We start from the raw sequence: 21,557 nt of genomic DNA, 5'->3' as shown, positions 1-21,557 counted from the left end.
TGAAATGCCAGATCTTCCTTCTGAGGCCTCAATCTGTCACACTATTACCGCAGGCTCCTGCAGTGACATCTAAAGGGCTTATTATTAATTCCACTTAATTTTGCTCATTGTTCCTGGGTTTTCTTTTCTTCTAAATTGCAGAATAGATAATTCATTGGGATAGAGGTTTCTGCTAATTCTTTCACCATATTGCTGGACTTCTGATTCTAGGCTACCTTTATACAAGTTAGACAAGTATGATTGTTTTGTATTTTCAAGTGAGGGGAGTGGCAATGTCAATAATGACATGATAGAAATGAAAGAATGCATTTGGATGATCAAGAATCAAGACATAATGGGTAAATTGGGTAACATACATTGTATTCTGTTGGCAAAACAGCCAACTTAGAAAAATACCACTCCCGGGGCGCCTGGGTGGCGCAGTCGGTTAAGCGTCCGACTTCAGCCAGGTCACGATCTCGCGGTCCGTGAGTTCAAGCCCTGCGTCAGGCTCTGGGCTGATGGCTCAGAGCCTGGAGCCTGTTTCCGATTCTGTGTCTCCCTCTCTCTCTGCCCCTCCCCCGTTCATGCTCTGTCTCTCTCTGTCCCAAAAATAAATAAACGTTGAAAAAAAAAATACCACTCCCAAGACATCTTGGACATCAAACAAGTCTTAGCAAACAATGCGTCTGTGGAGTTAAGCATAAATAAATCAGAACATAAGAATTACACTCTCCATAATGCAAATTTATGTGGGATTTGAGGTTTAATATAAGTCTACACCGGGGAAAAATTTAAGCCCATCAACATGTATTGGGTTTTAGTGAATTTGGCTTCACTCACCCCTAATTTAGAGTGTTCTAAAGTTTGCAATTAAAGGCTACAACTGAATGGTGGCTGAACACAGACTCCTTAGTACAGAGTTACGAAAGCTTAAGAAAAAATCACCTAAATTGTAGACAATGGCTGTTCACAAGATTTCCTCAGTTTTGGAAAATCTGTTTATAAAGTGTAACTGTGTGGTTGGGGAAGGGATTGTGTATTTATTGCTTACTGTGTATTTAGTTATATCAATCTTTTATTGTGTCTCAGAGATGTGCATCATTAGAACGCTACCATTCAATCACCCAGTATAAAATCCTCTTTTTTTTCTTAAAAATTTTGGGGAAGTTTTAGGTTCACAGCAAAATTGAGAGGAAGGCACAGAGATCTCCCCTATAGCCCCCTGCCTATAGCCTCCTTCATTATCAACATCCTCTGCCAGAGTGGTTCATTTGTTACAATTGATAAAACTACACGACATCATGATCACCCAAAGTCCATTGCTGATATTTGGGTTCACTCTTGGTGTTGTATATTCTATGGGTTTACACAAATTTATGACATGGGTCCACCATTATACTATCACAGAAAGTATTTTCACTGCTCTGCTTCCACAGTTTTGCCTTTTCCAAAATGTCCTGTAGTTGAAGTTACATTGTATGTAATTTTTTAGATTGGCTTAATTCACTTTGTAATATGCCCTCTGAGCTTTTATTTCACCCATCCCTAACTCAATTTCTTTTTCCCAGAACAGTTACCATAATGTATAAAATTTACATGACTGGGAGTATATATTCATGCTTAAAAATGAATAGATTTCAGTAGATAGTTTTGGTAGCCTGCTGCGTCCCCTAACTGCCACGAATGCTGACTGATAACACTCCCAGTTGCCCCTTGTCTGGTGAATTGCCCTTAGCTGCATGGGGGACCTGTCTCCTGCCCTATTTACTTCCTTCATTCTCTTCCTAAGAGAAACATTTCCACAAGAACATCTCTCTCCGGCTCTGCTTTTAGAAGATCTAAATGAAGATACAGATTTGTCACAGAAATTAACAATGTGGTTCACATATATGATTATAAATATTATATGATTTATATGTTTCATAAGTTTAAAATGTATTATATAATTTGAATATATTGTAATGTTATAAATATATTATAATAACTATAAATTATAAATATATTAATATACCAAATATATATATACATATAATAAAAGGCCCAAGAATAATTTGAAAAAGAGTAATAAGAGGAGGGAATCTTCTCTGATAGTTATTATGATTAAGTGAAATATTATAATCATTAAAAGAGATCTTTAAACTTTTGAGATTTTTAGGAAGAGAGATGTTAACTTAAATAAGGGAATAGAATAGAAACCCAGAATGCCACTCAGGCATAAGTATTTTATGTATATATATATATATATAATATATATATATAATATATATATATATGTGCGTGTATATATATTATATATATATAATAGTATATTATTAATATAATACATAGTATATATTTTTATATATAATATAAATTTTAATTTTAATATATAATAAATTTTAAATATAAAATATATATTTATATGTAATATATATTTATCATATGTATAATATTATAATATTTATAATATATACTAATTATGCCTGAGCGTCATATATACATATTTGAACATATTCAAATGCATGGTAGATAATAAAAACACGCTGAATGAATAGAAAATTGATATGCGATAGAATTAACATTGCAAATCCATTGGGAAAGATGGGATGAGTCAGTAAATGTTTTTGGAGTGAATAGTTGAAGTGAAAAAAATATTGTATCCCTTCTTCATACTATAAAAACAAATCAGTTCCAGTCAAAGATCTAAATTTGAAAAGTGAAGCTCAAAAAAATGTTTAGCAGAAAATATAGCAAAATATCTTTATGACCTTGGTATAGAAGAGTGTAGTGTTTTTTTTAATGTTTATTTATTTTTGAGAGAGAGACAGAGACAGAGCATGAGCAGAGAGGGGCAGAGAGAGGGAGATACAGAATCCAAAGCAGGCTCCAGGCTCTGAGCTGTCAGCACACAGCCTGATGTGGAGCTCAAACCCATGAACCATGAGATCATGACCTAGCCAAAGTTAGATGCTTAACCAACTAAGCCACTCAGAAGCCCCTGAATCCACCAAGAAAAATATTAACAGAGTAAAATGTGGATTAGTTTGACTATTAAAAACAGTTATTGTATCAAAAACATAAACAAATTGCAAAGATAAACCACAAAGGAAAAAGCTATTTATAATATATAAAAATGACAAAGGATTAATATTCATGATATATAAAAGTTACTATAAAGCAATAAGAAAACAGACAAAAATGGAAAAATAGACAAAAGATAGGAAAAGGCAAATCCCAATAAGTAAAAATAAGTTTTTCAACCTCAGATGACTTTTCATATTCATCAGATAAATAAAGTTTTAAAACTACATGTACTGCATGTAAAACTGATTGTACTGCTTGTTGACCAGACTGTAGAGGAGCAGGTACATTTGTGCAGTACTGATGAGAATGTAAGTTGGTATTACCACCTTGGATAATCATTAGCAATATCTAGGGAAATATGAACAGCAATGCCACAGGAATTCCAGTTGTGGTTTTATGCCATATGCCCAAAACTGCTCGTTTCAGCATTATTTGTAATGTCAAAAATATTGCAACAATCTGGCCATCAACAAGACAAGCAAAAATAATATATGTGCATTCATACACATCTATAGCCAAAATGAATATACTTGATGTACCAGTAACAACAGAAAAAAATTTAAATATAATGTTGGGACACCTGGGTGGCTCAGTTGGTTAAACCTCTGACTTTGGCTCAGGTCATGATCTCATGATTCATGGGTTCAAGCCCTGCATTGGGCTTTGTGCTGGCAGCATAGAGTCTGCTTAGGATTCTCTCTCTCTCTCTCTCTCTCTCTCTCTCTCTCTGCCCCTCCCCCACTCACCCTTTCTCTCTCTCTCTCAAATGATAAACTTTATACATATATATATATATATATATATATACACACACACATATATATATAGTGCATGTATGCACCATATATATATGCACTATATACATAAAGTTTTTCATATATATATATGCACTATATGTATGTGTGTATATATATATACATATACACATATATATCTATATATGTATATATCTATATATCTATCTATATATATATACATATATAGATATATATATGTATATATATATGGGTGCCTGCGTGGCTCAGTCAGTTTAGTGTCTGACTTTAGCTCAGGTCATGATCTCACCAATTGTGGATTTGAGCCCCACATCAGGCTCTGTGCTGACAGGTGGAGCCTCGAGTCTGTTTCAGATTCTGTGTCTCCTTCTCTCTCTCTGCCCCTCCCCTGCTAGTGCTCTGTCTCTGTCTCTGTGTCTCTCTCAAATAAATAAACATTAAAAATTTTTTTTAATTAAAAAATATGTTGAATAAATCAAGGTAGTTTCAAAGAGAAGGATATGTACAATATGATGTCTTTTTTTGTTTTGTAAAGCTTTAAATGTGGAAAGTAATAAAACAGGTTGCTTCTGCACAAATACACATTTAGTAAAAGTATAAGCACATGAATGGAAATGATCGGCAAGGTCAGACTAGCTTTAAACTCTGGTCAGGAGAGAGAGAAATATGTTCTTAGAGATTTACTTTCCAACTACATGTGGGGTGAGTTTTATCAGCAATGTTTTATTCCTTAAGCTGAGTGGCAGGTATATGGGCTTTTGTTACATTGTGCATACACTTGTTTGCCCAAAACTTCCTTGATAAAATATATATATATATATATATATATATATATATATATATATATAAAATATATAAAATATATATTTTTATGCTGTTTGCTATGTATTTAAATTTACATCAAACATACATATATATGTATGTGTTATATATACACATGCTGCTTTGTTTTATACTTTATTCCCTCGGGATTTGTTGTGTTTCATTTTTAGTATTACCTGTGTAGCTGTATGCAGAACTTCAATGTTTCCAAGGGCTGCTCTGCATCCTGTATGCATCCCTTGCATTTTACTTTTATTCTTCCTGTGAGGGACAGATAAATCCCTTCCACCTTTTCACCTGTAGACCTGTGCAGGAGTTTGCTTCGTGCATTGCTGGATCATAGAATGTACACATATGTAATGTCACTAGGTATTCCCAGAAAGCTCTACATCAGAGTTCCAAATGGAACTCATCTCATCTTATACTTCTACCACAAGTGGATGAGGGATTCTCTTTTGCCACAATCTTTTAGTCCATTGTCAATAAACAAAATCTACAGCATCCTTTGTCAAACAGGAATTCTTAAATGTTATGTAGCAAAATTAGTTCATCATTGGGTGCTTTTTTTTTTTTTTTTTTTTTGCATCTTATTTAGGAAGTTCATTGTCACCCATGGTTACAAAGATTTTTGGGGCTGAGGACTGGTTGCTCTAAAAGTTCTATCATTCGACCAGGCAAGTGCAGCTTCTTTTTGGTCAAAGAACTGTTCTCCTGTATCTAGGAAATTGATCCTCGTCAACCACAGACTCAATTTCAGGAGGAATGTCCTGGGGGTTTGAGGGGGAAGGATTGCACTTAGAACACCAGAGCACATGTGTTGTCCAGGGTACTCAGTGGAGTGTGAGTTGTCTCAGATAGGACATTTTCACCTGTGAGTGGGAGACTTGAAAGCAAGACTTAACCCAGTCACTCTGGACTCAGCCTTCCCCTTTTTTCACCTCACGTGTATTACGAAGAGGATGGACAGTAAGACCTCTATTATCAACTTTACCTCAGACTGTCCATGATAGAATTTTTTAACCAAGTTATAAATTTGGGGGCACCTGTGTAGCTCAGTTGGGTAAGTGACCCACTCCAGTCTCAATTTCGACTCAGGTCATGCGTGATCCCAGGGTCATGGGATGGAGTCCCATGTCAGGCTCCATACTGAGCATGGAGTCTGCTTGGGATTCTCTCTCCACCTCTGCCCCTCTCCCCTACTTGCATGCTCTCTCTCTAAAAATAAAAACAAAAATTTTTAAAAGAATTAAACAAAAAGAATAAACTCTTGGTATCTTTTTAAAAATTATAAATTTCATCATCCCAGAGCTGCAGGAATCATGTTTAGTGATAATTTCTCATGTGCCTCAGACCAAGCCATTTATGAAGTAAGGTGATCTCAGATTGTAGATGAGACCATATTAAATTGTTCACAAAGTGTTTTACTTTGGCTTAACTTCCATACATATAAATTCTCAAGCCTCAACCATTTGCTGTAATAGAAACCAATGTCTCACCCATTTAGAGTCCAATCAAGGATTTTAGTTGGGTAGATTTCCAAGCCATCATTCAAGGACCTGGGATTCTTCCATCCATGGTTCGTCTCTTTTAAGGTTCTTGAAGTTCTCTCTAGTCACCTTCCAGACAGAAAGAGAGAACAGAGCTCACTGTGGGAAACTATTTTTGGACTAAGCTTTGAAGTAGCACGTATCACTACTGTTCACATTCTCTTTGCCAGAACCTGATTGATGGCACACTAACAGAGAGAGGCAAGTGTGTGCCATGAAGAAAAGGTAACACCTTTTAAAGAACAGGGAGCAGTCTCTGCCAAACCAGGAGTACCTGTCAGGCATCTGCAGAACACAATTAGTTTGTTTTTTTTAATATTAGAAACAATGTAACAACATTAAAAGAACAGTGTTTCAAAGCAAGGGGGAATCACCCATAATCCCATGCCAGGAACAAAGTATCTGTTAGTATTTATGCAACTTTACATAGTTGTAAATTTAGAGGGCTTGTGGTTGAATAGTACTCCTCCCCCCACCCCTGCTCTCCTTCTGCCCTTCCTTGCCTCTCTCCCTCCCACCCTCCCTCTCTCCCTTCCCTTCTTCCTTCTTTCCCTCCCTCCTGATGTCCTAAATTATTTAAACATTTTTTATTATCTACTGGACTCACCAAGAACACAGAGATAAGTAAGACACAGCATTTTAAATTTGCCCTCAAGAACTTCCACTAGTGTAAGAGCAGGCAAATAACCATTATACCATCGTGTGACAAGGGCTGATAGAAATAAATACAGTGTATTGTTGCAGCACTTATACCAGAAAAAGAATTCTAGAGAAGGTAGTATCTGGACTGAGCAATAAAGGATACATAGACACTAGTGTGGTTAAAAAAAAAATGAGTTTAAGAGCCTTCTGGAGTGGGGGCACCATCCTCAAAGTCCTGGAGGCATGAGATGGAACAGTGAGCCCTGGATACTGTACATAGTTCGGATACACTGGACAACAGAGTGTTTCTGGGAAGTGGTGAGGGCTGAGTCATGACAGTTCTGATGGGTCAAACTGTGAAAGATTGTTAACTCTGGTAAGGAGATAACATTTTAGTTTAAACACAAGAGGGGTTATTGAAGTATTTTAATCAGAGAAGTGATATGATCAGAACCTTGCCTGAGAGAGATAACCCTGGTTGCTGTGTGGGGGAAAAAAAATACATCACAGGTGGAAAAGTTGAAGGTAAGAGACCAGTTAGGGGACTAGTTTCATAATTCACATGATATATGATTGTGGGGGGACTTGGGTTTGATTGGTGTTGGAGAGAAACACGTAGTATTCAAGAGATATTTAGGTGGTAGAACCAACAGGGCTTATGAATTCACTGGGGGTGAAGAGTTGGACAGAGGAATGTTAGGAATGATCCCCCAAGGATTACAGATTGCATCATTTGATTGACAATTAATACAGGAACTATTGGGGAATAAGAGTGAGCGATGAATTCAGATTTATATTTTAATTTTGAGGTACTTTTGGAAATATAAACAGAGGAGACTGGTAGAAGGTAGATTATAAAACTGAAATTCAGGAGAGAGACCTACACAGAAATTAATATTCTTAACTGAATGTACAGGAGTGAAAGAAGTTGTCTAGAGACCATGTGTGCAGTATGAATACCAATGTTTATGTAAAAATAAAACAATAATGGGGCACCTGGGTGGCTCAGTCGGTTAAGCATCTGACTCTCAATCTCGGCTTGGGTCATGATCTTGCAGCTCATGGGTTCGAGCCCCACATTGGGCTCTGCATTGACAGTGTGGGTCCTGCTTAGAATTCTCTCTCCTCTCTCTGCCCCTACCCCACCTGTACTCACTCGCACACACTCTCTCTCTCAAAATAAATAAACTTAAATTTTTAAAAATAATAAAACAATAAAAGCTGACAGTGGAGGCTGTGATGAAGCACAAACAAATACAAATGAACCATGGAATAAGAGTGTCATTAAGTCACAAAAACCAGGGGGTGAGGGTTTTAAAGGCTGAGAAGGAATCAAATAAAATAAAGGTGAAAAGGTGCCCATTAGATTTGGCATCAGACTGCTGTACCTTTGTGAGTACAATTTTTATGGCAAAGAATCAGATGAGTTGGATTGAGAGGTGAATGGAAAGTGAGGAATCAGAGGTAATGACTGTAGATAGCTATTAATAAGGAGAAGAGAGAATAGGATAAAAGCTCTAATGTTTATTTGAAGAGGGATTTTTTTTTTCCAAGTGGAAAAAAAATTGATAAAGTATAAAATGCTTTTGGAAGAAGTCTTGCAGAGAGAGATGCTTTGAGAATAATAGAATGATAACAGAATGAAGAGTAATTAATAGGATGATGTTTTGAGGAGAGGAATAAACCTTTCATTTTAATAGGCAGAAACAAGGAACAGTGATTCTGGATGAGGCTACCTTTGTCAGCTCAATAGTAGGAATTTGTGATAGATCTCATGTGATGACTTCTATTTCATTTGTGATAAAATGCCAACTGCTGAGGGAAAGCATGATGGTAGGGTCAGACAGTTAAGAAAAATGGAGAAGTTTTACAATCACCATTGTGGGAGAAGATCTCATGAGAATTATATAAAAGGGACAATGAGTCGTGCTGGGCACGTCCTAGAAATCAGAGATGCTGAAGTGACCACCACCCCAAGGATCTGCTTTTGGGGAATTTCTCCAGCCATGTTCTGTGTCCTCTGTGTGGAGGGAAAGAAGGAAGATAGTTGAATGGTTGCACAATTGCCAGGTGGGGTTGGCAAAAAGGAAAGAGAGGCAAGAGTAATGGCAAGAAAGTAAAGAAAATGATCAGCTAGAAAATCTAAACTGACCGTGGAAGAAGGAAAAATTCTCCACGGGACTGGTAAGTCTTCTAAGATGGAGATTAACTGACACCAATGAATGGAGTGAAAGAAGGGGAAGAATCAACGACTTTTATTTTTAACTTGTTGTTTAAAGGATCAATACAGTAACATGAATTTTATTTTATTGTATGATTCTATGACTTTTTAATTAATAGACTTTATTTTTAGAGCACTTTTAGCTTTGCAGGAAATTCATAGAGTACAGATTGCCCATATACTACCCCTCTACCCCATCCCCTCTACACAGTTATCAATATCTTGTATTAATCTGCTACATTTGTTATAATTGATGAAGCAATATCACTATTATTAATGAAACCACATAGTTTAAATTAGGGTTCACTTTTTGAGTTGTAAATTCTATGGGTTTTGACCAATGCAAATTTCAAGTATCCATTACACAGCATAGCTTTACTGTCCTAAAAATCTCCTGTGTTCCACTTATTCATCTCTCACTCCCTAGCAACCATTGATCTTTTTTCCCTACAGTCTTGCCTAATTAAGAATGTCATATGGTTTGAATCACACAATATGTGGTCCTTTCAGGCTAATTTTTTTTTTCACTTAGTAATAGGCATTTAAGGTTCCTACACATCTTTATGTGGCTGGCTTGATAGCTCATTCATTTCCAGTGCTGAATGATATTCCATTTTCTGGATGAGCCAAAGTTTATTTACCCATTTTCCTACTGAAAGACATCTTGGTAGCTTCCGAGATTTGGCAGTCATGTAATTCATGTGCAGGTTTTTGTGTGGACCTGCAAGGAGAGCTATTGTTGGATTTTATGATAAGACTATGTTTACCTTTGTAAGATACCGTAAGACTATCTTCCAAAGAGGCTGTACTATTTTTTATTTCCACAAGCAATGATTGAGAGTTCCTGTTGCTCCAAATCCTCACTAGTATTTAATGCCAGTGTTCTAGATGTAAGCTATGCTATAGGGTGTGAAGTGGTATATGCTTGTTATTTTAAATTGCCATTACTTAATGACATGCGATATTTAACATTTTTTCATGTTTGTTTGCCATCTGTTGATCTTTGTTAATTGTCAGTTCAGATCTTTTGCCCATTTTTTCTATAATTTATTTATTTTTTTATAATTTGCATCCAAGTTAGCACATGGTACAACAATGATTTCAGGAGTAGATTCCTTAAGCCTCTTACCTGTTTAGCCCATCCCCCCTCCCACAACCCCTCCATCAACCCTCTGTTTGCTCTCTATACTCCAGAGTCTCTTATGTTTTGTCCACCTCCCTGTTTTTATATCATTTTTGCTTCCCTTCCTTTATGTTCACCTTTTTCGTATCCTAAAGTCCTCATATGAGTGAAGTTACATGATATTTGTCTTTCTCTGACTAATTTTGCTTAGCATAATACCCTCTAGTTCCATCCATGTAGTTGCAAATGGCAAGAATTCATTCTTTTTGAATGCCGAGTAATACTCCATTGTGTGTGTATGTGTGTGTGTGTATACACACACACACACACACACACACACACACACATATATACCCCACATCTTCTTTATCCATTTATCCATTGATGGACATTTGGGCTCTTGCCATACTTTGGCGATTGTTAATAGTGCTGCTATAAACATTGGGGTGCATGTGTCCCTTTGAAACAGCATACCTGTATCCCTCGAATAAATACCTAGTACTATAATTGCTGGGTTGTAGGGTAGTTCTATTTTTAATTTTTTGACGAGCCTTCATGCTGCTTTCCAAAGTGGCTGCACCAGTTTGCATTCCCACCAGCAGTGCAAAAGAGATCCTCTTTCTCTGCATCTTCCCCAACATCTATTGCCTGAGTTTTTTATGTTAGCCATTCTGACAGGTGTGAGGTGGTATCTCAATGTGGCTTTGATTTCTATTTCCTGGATGATGAGTGATGTTGAGCATTTTTTCATGTGTCGGTTGGTCATCTGGATGTCTTCTTTGGAGAAGTGTCTATTCATGTCTTTTGCTCAATTCTTCCCTGGATTATTTGTTTTTTGGGTGTTGAGTTTGATAAGTTCTCTATAGATTTCGGATACTAACTTTTATCTTATATGTCATTTGCAAATACCTTCTCCCATTCCATCAGTTGCCTTTTAGTTTTTCTGATTGTTTCCTTCACTGTGCAGAAGCTTTTTATTTTGATGAACTCCTAACAGTTCATTTTTGCTTTGGTTTCCCTTCCCTCTGGAGACGTGTTGAGTAACAAGTTGCTGTGGCTGATGTGAAGGAGGTTTTTGCCTGCCTTCTCCTCTAGGATTTTGATGGATTCCTGTCTTACGTTTAGGACTTTCATCCATTTTGAGTTTATTTTTGTGTATGTTGTAAGAAAGTGGTCCAGCTTCATTATTCTGCATGTTGCTGTCTGGCTTTCCCAGCACCATTTGCTGAAGAGACTGTCTTTATTCCATTGGCTATTCTTTCTTGCTTTGTCAAAGATTAGTTGGCCATATGTTTGTGGGCCCATTTCTGGATTCCCTATTCTCTTTCAGTGATCTGAGTGTCTGTTTTTGTGCCAGTACCATACTGTCTTGATGATTGCAACTTTGTAATACAGCTTGAAGTCTGGGATTGTGATGCCTCCAGCTTTGGTTTTCTTTTTCAAGATTGCTTTGTCTATTCGGGGTCTTTTCTGGTTCCATACAAATTTTAGGATTGTTTGTTGTATCTCTGTGAAGAATGCTGGTGTTATTTTGATAGGGATTGCATCGAATATGTAAATTGCTTTGGGTAGTATTGACATTTTAACAATATTTCTTCTTCCTATCAAGGAGCATGGAATCTTTTTCCATTTTTTTGTGCCTTCTTCAATTTCTTTCATAAGTTTTCTATAGTTTTCAGTGTATAGATTTTTCACCTCTTTGGTTAGATTCATTCCTAGGTATTTTATGGTTTAGGGTGTAATTGTAAATGGGATCAATTCCTTGATTTCTTTCTGTTGCTTCATTGTTGGTGTATAGGAATGCAACCGATTTTTGTGCGTTGATTTTTATATTCTGCGACTTTGCTAAATTCATGGATAAGTTCTAGCAGTATTTTGGTAGAATCTTTTGGGTTTTCCATATAGAGTATCATGTCATCTGTGAAGAGTGAAAGTTTGACCTCCTCTTGGCTGATTTGGATGCCTTTTATTTCTTCGTGTTGTCTGATTGCTGAGGCTAAGACTTCCAATACTATGTTGAATAACAGTGGTGAGAGTAGACATCATTGTCTTGTTCCTGACCTTATGGGGAAAGCTCTCCGTTTTTCGCCATTGAGAATGATATTAGCAGTGGGTCTTTCATATCTGGCTTTTATGATCTTGAAGTATGCTCCTTCTATTCCTACTTTCTTGAGGGTTTTTATCAAGAAAGGATGCTGTATTTTGCGAAGTGCTTTCTCTGCATCTATTGAGAGGATCATGTGGTTCTTGTCCTTTCTTTTATTGATGTGATGTATCACATTGATTGTTTTGCAGATATTGAACCAGCCCTGCACCCAAGGTATAAATCCCACTTGGTCGTGGTGAATAATTTTTTTAATGTATTTTTGGATCTGGTTGGCTAGTATCTTGTTGAGGATTTTTGCATCCATGTTCATCAGGGAAATTGGTCTATAGTTCTCCTTTTTAGTGAGGTCTTTATCTGGGTTTGGAATTGAGGTAATTCTGGCTTCATAGAAAGAGTTAGGAAGTTTTCCTTCCATTTCTATTTTTTTGGAACAGCTCCAAGAGAATAGATGTTAACTTTTCTTTAAATGTTAGGTAGAATTCCCCTGGAAAGTCATCTGGCTTTGGACTCTTGTTTTTTTGGGAGATTTTTGATTATTAATTCAATTTCCTTACTGGTGATGGGTCTGTTCAAATTTTCTTTTTCTTCCTGTTTCAGTTTTGGTAGTGTGTATGTTTCTAGGAATTTTTCCATTTCTTCCAGATCACCCATTTTATTGGTGTATAATTGTTCATAATATTTTCTTATTATTGTTTGTATTTCTGCTGTGTTAGTTGTGACCTCTCCTTTTTCATTCTTGATTCTATTTATTTGGGTTCTTTCCTTTTTCTCTTTGAGAAAACTGGCTAGTGGTTTATCAATTTTGCTAATTCTTTCAAAGAACCAGCTTCTGGTTTCATTGATCTGTTCTACTGGTTTTTTTTTGTTGTTGTTGTTCTGTTTTTGTGTTTGTTTTTGTTTTGTTTTGATAGCATTGATTTCCGCTCTAATCTTTAGTATTTCTTGTCTTCTGCTGGTTTTGGGTTTTATTTGCTGTTCTTTTTCTAGCTCTTTAAGATGTAAGTTTAGGTTGTGTATCTGTGACCTTTCTTTCTTCTTTAGGAAAGCCTGGATTGCTATATACTTCCCTCTTATAATCACCTTTGCTGTGTCCCAGAGGTTTTGGGCTGTGGTGTTATCATTTTCATTGATTTCTATGTACTTTTTAATTACCTCTTTAACTTCTTGGTTAGCCCATTCATTCTTTAGTAGGATGGTTTCCAGCCTCCATGTATTTGTAATCTTTCCACATTTTTTCTTGTGGTTGATTTCAAGTTTCATAGAATTGTGGTCTGAAAATATGCGTGGTGTGATCTCGATCTTTTTGTACTTGTTGAGGGCTGATTTGTGTCCCAGTATGTGGTCTATTATGGAGACCATTCCATGTGCACTTGAGAAGAATGTGTATTCTGCTGCTTTAGGATGAAATGTTCTGAATATATCTGTTAAGTCCATCCGGTCCAGTGTGTCATTCTAATCCGTTGTTTCCTAGTTTTCTGTTTAGATGATCTGTACATTGCTGTAAGTGGGATGTTGAAGTCCCCTACTATTATTGTATTATTATCAATGAGTTTCTTTATGTTTGTGATGAATTGATTTATATATTTGGGTTCTTCCACATTTGACGCATAAATATTTACAATTGTCAGATTTTCTCGGTGGATAGACCCCTTAATTATGTCTTTCTTCATCTGTTGTGACAGCCTTTATTTTAAAGTCTAGATTGTCTGATATAAGTATGGCTACTGTGGCTTTCTTTTGGTGACCATTAGCATGATAGATGGTTCTCCATCCCCTTATCTTCAATCTGTAGGTGCCTTTAGGTCTAAAGTGGGTCTCTTGTAAACAGCATATAGATGGATCTTGTTTTCTTACCCATTCTGTTACCCTATGTCTTTTGATTGGTGCATTGGGTCCATTGATGTTTAGAGTGAGTACCGAAAGATATGAATTTATTGCCATTATGCTGCTTGTAGAGATGGAGTTTCTGGTGGTGTTCTCTGGTCCTTTCTAGTCTTTGTTCCTTTTGGTCTTTTTTTTTTTTAATTTTGTTTTTCTGTCCTTTCTCCCCTCAGAGAGTCTCCCTTAAAATTCTTTGCAGGGCTGGTTTAGTGGTCACAAACTCCTTTAATTTTTGTTTGTCTGGGAAACTTTTTATCTCTCCTTCTATTTTGAATGACAGCCTTGCTGGATAAAGAATTCTTGGCTGCATATTTTTCTGATTGAGCACATTGAATATATCCTGCCACTCCTTTCTGGCCTTCCAAGTTTTTTTGGATAGGTCTGCTGCAAACCTGATCTGTCTTCCATTGTAGGTTAGAGACTTTTTTTTTCCTTGCTGCTTTCATGATTCTTTCCTTGCCTGAGTATTTTGTGAATTTGACTATGATATGCCTTGTTGATGGTCTGTTTTTGTTGAATCTAATGGGAGTCCTCTGTGCTTCCTGGATTTTGATGTCTGTGTCTTTCCCCAGCTTAAGAAAGTTTTCTGCTATGATTTGCTCACATAATGCTTCTACCCCTATTTCTCTCTCTTCCTCTTCTGGGACCCCTATCATTCTGATGTTGTTCCTTTTTAATGAGTCACTGATTTCTCTAATTCTTAAATTGTGCTTTTTTGCCTTAATCTCCCTCTTTTTTCCTGCTTCATTGTTCTCCATAAGTTTGTCCTCTCTATTGCTGATTTGCTGCTCTGCCTCTGTGGTATCCATTTTAGATTGCAGCTCAGTTATAGCACTTTCTATTTCATCATAACTAGCTTTCCACAGAAAGGGATTCTAATCTCTTTTCAATGCCAGCTAGTATTCTTATTATCGTGATTCTAAATTCTGATTCAAATATCATGCTTTTGTCTGTGTTGGTTAAATCCCTGGTTGTCATTTCTTCCTGTTCTTTCTTTTGGGGTGAATTCCTTCGTTTCATCATTTTGAAGAAAGGAAAGGAATTAATAAGGTAAAAAAATAAATTAAAAAATGAAAAACAACACATACACACACACACAAACAAACAAATAAAGGATGCTAGATCCTAAGTGTGTTCTGGTCTGGTTGTTGAAAGGAGCTTGACAGATTAGAGAAAAAAAGGGAAAAATAAGAAAAGAAAAAAAAGGAAAATGTTTGAAAATTTGAAAAAATGAATACAATGAAATAGAATAAGATGAAATGATTGAAGTGAAAAAAATAGAATTTAAAAAATGTACCAAGAAAAGTAAAAAATATAGTAGAAAAAATTAAGGAAAAATATTTTTAATAGAAATGGAAAATAAAAATAATTTTTTTCTCTTTCTGTATTCAAGAATAAGAAAAGGAAAGAAAAAAAAATGAATAGATGGACCAGCAAACAGACTGAAGCATGATTGAAATTACATCAGTTTCCCATAGAACTTGAACTATGAGGCACTTTATAGTCTGTAAACTAAGCAGGCAGAGAGACTTGTGTTGTTCCTGAAGAGTTAGGTTGGCCCAGTTGGGTGGGGCTTAGTGTAATGGCTCCATTCTTCACTAGATGATGCTGCTTAGCTTACTGGGGTGGATTATTGTGGTGCCTATAGATATGTATTTGCATGCGTGGGAGCAGTGAAAATGGTGTCACCCAGCTACTCAGTCTCTAGTATCAGAACTCTGTTCTCCCTGACCATCATTTGTTCACCCCTCCTTTGTCTCCAGCTTCTGTCCACTCCCTTTTCACACTGTTTGTGACTAAGCCCTCACATTGCCAGTCAGCACCTCCATCCTGAGTTTTATCTCAGACGCAGCTGTGTTTCCAAACCTCTCACTTCTGAGAGACTGTGGCTTTGGCCCGTTCCGACCATCTAGGGGACGGTCTCACCGAGCAATGGCTGGGTGCTGGCCACACCCAGGAACATCTGGGAGACCATGCTGCTTCCGATGCCCAGAGACTGCAGCTGGGTGCCAGCCCGCCCCAGAAAAAGTTCATGCAATTGTGGAGCAGTAGCGTTTCAGGGATTATGGAAAATCACAAAGCACATCTGGTGCCAGGCTTCCCCCTTAATGTTCTTGTTCCAGCACCAGCAAATGTGGTTGTTCTCTGGGGTCTGCTGGCACCTTTGCCTGTGGGGAAGCCACACAGCCTCTACCAGATGTCTTCCCAGCAGGGAAACAGCTTTTCCCCGTGTGGCCTGAAGACCTCCAGACCTCACTCCGCTCCTGGGGTTTGCCCTTTTCACCAGAGCACTGCCAGGTATTGAGCTGCAGAGTTTCAGACTCTGCGCTCCCCCTGTTTATAGACTCTTAATGGAATTTAAACCCTCTCCTTTCTCCTTTCTCCTTTCTCCTTTTTTGTTCAGTCCCTTGTGTACTCTTTTCTCTCCAGCTGCTTTTGGGTGGTGGGATGCTTCCTGTACTCACCCCCACCGCCAAACACCCCCACCCTTGCCCGGTCTCCATCCTCTCTCTAATAGCAAAAACAGCTCCCTGCCCTCCATGGTTTTCTCCCCCAGTTCACCTCTCCATGCTGCATACCTGCCCGGTTCTGTGGTTCAGGTTGTGTAGATTGTTGTGTTAATCCTCAAATCAGTTTTCTAGGTGTGCAGGATGGTTTAGTGTTGATCTGGCTGTATTTCAGGGATGAGAGATGCAGAAAAAACTTCCATGCTGTTCTGCCATCTTGGCCCCTCTCCTCTTTTGCCCATTTTAATGGAGTTGTTTGCATTCTTGTTTTGGAGTTTTAAGAGTTCTTTATATATTTTAGGATTTCAGGTATTTTGGAAGTTCTTCACAGACTTTTAATGGATATGTGACTGGCAACTATTTGGTCCCAGTTTTGTGGCCTGGTTTTTCATTCTCTTACCCATGTCTTTCTTAGAGCAGAAGCTTTTAATTTCAGCGAAGTTCAATTTATCCAGTTCCCTTCTGTTCCTACATTTTTTCATGAATTAATACTGATTGTTTTCAAATTATTTTCCTTTATCAATTGTTCTGATAATGTATCTTTTGTTCTTTGCACTTTGAATATGGTGAATCACACTGATGGCTTTCAAAATACCTGCCTTATTCTCTTGGGGAAAATCCCACTTGATTTTGGTGTATTATGATTATGCTTACATTACTTCATGTAATGTGGCAATATTTTGTTGATAGTTTTGTATTTTTTAATAAAGGATATTGGTCTGTAGTTTTCCTTTTTTTATTGTCTTTGTCAGTTTTGGTACAAGGTGATGTGGACTTCATAATATGATTTAGGAGATGTTTCCTTTTGTACTATTATCTAAGAGACGTTGTGTACAATTGGTGTTATTTCTTTAAATATTTCATATAATTCACCAGTAAAACAATCTGGGCCTGAGGATTTCTTTTTCAGAACATTTTCAAATTATAAATTTAATTTCTGTAATATTTATTTCATTTCTCTAATATTTATTAGGTTATCTATTTCATCGTGTGTGATTTGGGTAGTTTACAGTTTTCAAGGAATTGAATGATTTCATGTTAATTCTTGACTAGAATGCAAAGAGTTGGACAGAATATTCACTTGTTATCCTTTTAAAAATCTATGGCATCTTTAGGAACATGTCTTCTTTCATTTCTACAATTGGTAGCTTGTGTCATCTTCCTTTTTTCTTTATCAGTTTTGATAGGCATTTATCAATTTTATTAATCTTTCAAAGAACCAACTTTTGCTTTCATTAATATTTATTTTTTTGTCCTCAATTTTATTGACTTTAATTCTAATCTTTATTATTTCCTTTTTTATGCTAATTTTTAGTTTATTTTACTCTTCGTTTTCTCAGCTATTAATTTAGAGGCACAAATTATTGATTTGAGAACTTTTTTCTTCTCTAATAAAAGCATTTGTTGCTATGAATTTCACCCTCAGCACTGTTTAAATATTCCTCAAACTCTTGATATCTTTGTATTTTAATTTTTATATAAATTCACTTTTTTTTTCTAATTTACCTTGGGACTTCCTCTTTGACCTACATGTTATTTTAAAGTGTTTTGTTTGATTCCCAGGTGTTGGGAGATTTTCCAGCTATCTGTTGATTTCTAGTTTGGTTTCATTAAGATCTGAAAACATACTTTGTAGGATTTAATTATTTTAAATGTACTGAGGTTTGTTTTATGACACGGAATATTGATTATCTTGGTGAATGTTCCATATGGATGTAAGAAGAATGTGTATTTTATTGTCGGGTAATGTTCTCTAACTGTCATTTTGATCAAGTTGGTTGGTGGTTTTGTTTAATTCTTCAAATCCTTGCTAATAGTCTGACTTCTAGTTCTATTATTCAGTGATGTGCATTGAATTCCCCAAATAATACTGTGAAAGTTCCCATTTCTCTTTTCATTTCTGTCAGTTTTTGCATATTGGCTCTGTTCTTGGGTATATATGCATATAGGATTTTTATTTCTTTTTCATGAATTGAATCTTTGATCAATATGCAATGACCATTATAATCCTTGGTAATTTTCTCTACCTTGAAATCTTCTTTGTCTGATATTAATATAGGTACTCCAGCTCTCTTTTGATTAATGATTTCATGAGACATAATTGTCTATCCTTTTACCTATTTTGTTATATTTGAAGTGAGTCGTTGTAGGCAGCATGAAGTGGGGTCATTAAAAAAAATCCATTCTGGGGGTGCCTGGGTGGTTTGGTTGGTTGGGCGTCTGACTTCAGCTTGTGTCATGATCTCACAGTCTGTGAGTTCGAGCCCCACATCAGGCTCTGTGCTGACAGCTCAGAGCCTGGAGCCTGTTTCAGATTCTGTCTCCCTCTCTCTCTGCCCCTCCCCTGCTCTCTCTCTCTCTCTCTCTCTCTCTCTCTCAAAAGCAAATAAACATTAAAAAAAACTTTTTTTAAATCAATTCTGAGGGGCACTTGGGTGGCTCAGTTGGTTAAGTATCCAACTTGGACTCAGGTCATGATCTCACTGGAACCTGCTTTGGATTCTGTGTCTCCCTCTCTCTCTGCCCCTCCCCCACTCACACTTTGTCTCTGTCTCAAAAATAAATAATAAAACATTTTTAAAAATTAAAAATTTCATTCTGAAAACTTCTTTCATTTAATTGAGACAAATGCATTTAGACCATTTGCATTTAACCTAATTATTGAGTTTAGATATAGTCCTAGTATTCTCTTGTCTGTTTTCTGACTATTTCCTTTATATTTCATTCCTCTGTTTTTCCTTTCTTGCTGTCATTGGGTGAATTTTATGTTTTAAAATTATATTTTAATTTATGTATTTTTATTTTGACCTTATCTATTTATATGCATTTTTAGTGGCTCTTCTCACAGTTACACTATGCATACTTTATTTTTTATTGACACCAAAATATTTTAGCACATCCAGTGGAATTTATAAAATTTATCATCATTTAGAACTTTTACTCTCCCTCCTTTACATTATAGTGGTCTTACATACTACAATTTATATTAAAAACCTAATTATGCAGTGTTAATTTTTTTCATTTTCAACCACTGAATATATTTTTAGAACTTGAGAAGAGGAGAATAATCTATCACATTGACCAAGATATTTACTTTATCTGTTGTTCTTCCTTCACGTCTGATGTTCCAAGTTTCTTTCTGATATCAGTTGTCTTCCGTCTGAAGAACTTTCACCAGCAATTGTTTTTAAGCAAATCTGCAAACAACAAATTGTTTCAATTTTCCTTCGTGTAGGAATGTCTTTATTTTATCTTAGTTATAGAAGATATTTTCACTGTAGGTAAAATTCTTGGTAAATAGGACCTTTCTTTTCATCATTTAACAAATGTGGTGCTTCTGATTGGTTTGAAGGTAGTGAGTTATCTCAACTGATGGTTCGCATTCACTTATAGACCAACCCCTTGTTTTACTCTTCTCCCCTCCCCTTCCCCCCCCCACCCCCACAGCTTCTCACTACTGTGCTTGACTCTAAAAGAAAGTGCTACTTTTTCTGGCCTTCATGATTTCTGATGAGAAATATGCAGTCATTTGAAATCACTGCTACTTTAAAGATAATGTATCGTTTTCTTCTAATATTTTCATAATGTTTTCCTTGCTTTAATTTTCAGCAGTTTGATTATTATGTGTTTGGGTATGGATTTCCTCAGGTTTATCCTGTTTAGGTTTTACTGGCTTTGGATTTATAGATTTATGTCTTTTGCCAACATTGGGATGTTTTCAGCCATTTCTTCTTCAAAAACTTTTCCAACACTGTGCTTTTTCTCCTCTACTTTTAGGATTCAAATGACATGAATGTGAACTCTTTTATTGTCACACAGTCTCTGGAACTCTGTTCATTTTTTTTTCCAATCTGTTTTCTCTCTGTTGTTGCGATTGAGCCCATCCAATGAGTTTTTAATTTTGGTTATTATATTTTCCAGTTCTAAAATTTCTATTTGGTTCTTCTTTATATATTCATATTCTATTTCTTTGCTGTCTTTCTGTTTTTCCCTTTTTTGAGTGTTTACTATTGCTTATTGGATCATTTGTATAACAGCTGTTTTTGTTAGTCTTTATCGGGTAATTCCAATATCACTGTTATATTGACATTTGTTAATTATCTTTCCCATGCAAGTTGAGCATTTCCTATTGTTTTGTTGTTTGTTTGTTTTGCTTTGTTTTGTAAGGCAAGTAATTTTGGACTGTTTCCTGGTATTTTGAATATTATGTATGTATTTCTGGGTCTTCTTAAATACTATGGAAAATGTTGGTATTATTCTTTTAGTAGTCAACTGCCCTGGATTGGAAGAGATTACAAGTTTCAACTTACCTTCTGTGGGCTGTGCATCCAATCTCACCTTAGTGTTCAAAGTCTTGCAGTGCTAGTCAGATTTGTCCCAGGTGTGTGCCACCCTGTACTCAGCTGGGAACCTGGACAATGATCTGCTTGTTAGCTCAGTTCTCTAAATCTCTCTGATACTCCAGTTGAATCAGATCTGTGTGTTTGTAACATGAAGCGAGCCCAGGGGTTCTGAGACTACTTTGTGGGGTGGGTTTCTTGATATCCTCCTTCTTCACAGTCTCCCGGGTCCAATATATCCATCAGTTTTTAACAGATTCCAAGGGGCCCCCAGAGCTCCTCCTTTTTATCTTCCAGACAAAGTGCTGTGGCTTGATTTTCACTCCTCTGTCCTGTACTTCTAAGACTGCACTGATATCTGGGGTCAAGTGGAAATAAGACAAGGAAAAAAGAGCAATGGTGGTTCACCCTCCACTCCTGAGAACCCAACTGCACTGACTGGAGAGGCCTCTGCCACTTCCACCATATTATTGCTTGGGAACTGGGCATGAAACATCAGAGAAGAGAAAATAAACAAACAAATGAAAATAACAACAGCAAAACTCC

General features: G+C 36.5%; 1 long non-coding RNA gene across 7 annotated transcripts in view; it reads left to right on the top strand.

The window, feature by feature from the left end:
* LOC125148363 (uncharacterized) overlaps window positions 1-21,557 on the top strand; it is a 253,679-nt gene that overhangs the window by 35,275 nt on the left and 196,847 nt on the right. The window contains exon 1 of one of the 7 annotated variants that reach the window (XR_007145514.1): window positions 16,420-16,462. The exons of the other annotated variants lie outside the window; for them this stretch is intronic. This is a non-coding gene — a long non-coding RNA (uncharacterized LOC125148363). Of the gene's footprint in view, window positions 1-16,419; window positions 16,463-21,557 lie in introns of those variants that run through there. 7 annotated transcript variants of the gene reach the window in all.

Source organism: Prionailurus viverrinus, chromosome D2, assembly GCF_022837055.1.
Source record: "Prionailurus viverrinus isolate Anna chromosome D2, UM_Priviv_1.0, whole genome shotgun sequence".
NCBI classification, from domain to species: Eukaryota; Metazoa; Chordata; class Mammalia; order Carnivora; family Felidae; genus Prionailurus; species Prionailurus viverrinus.
This window is presented reverse-complemented; position numbering and strand designations above follow the sequence as displayed.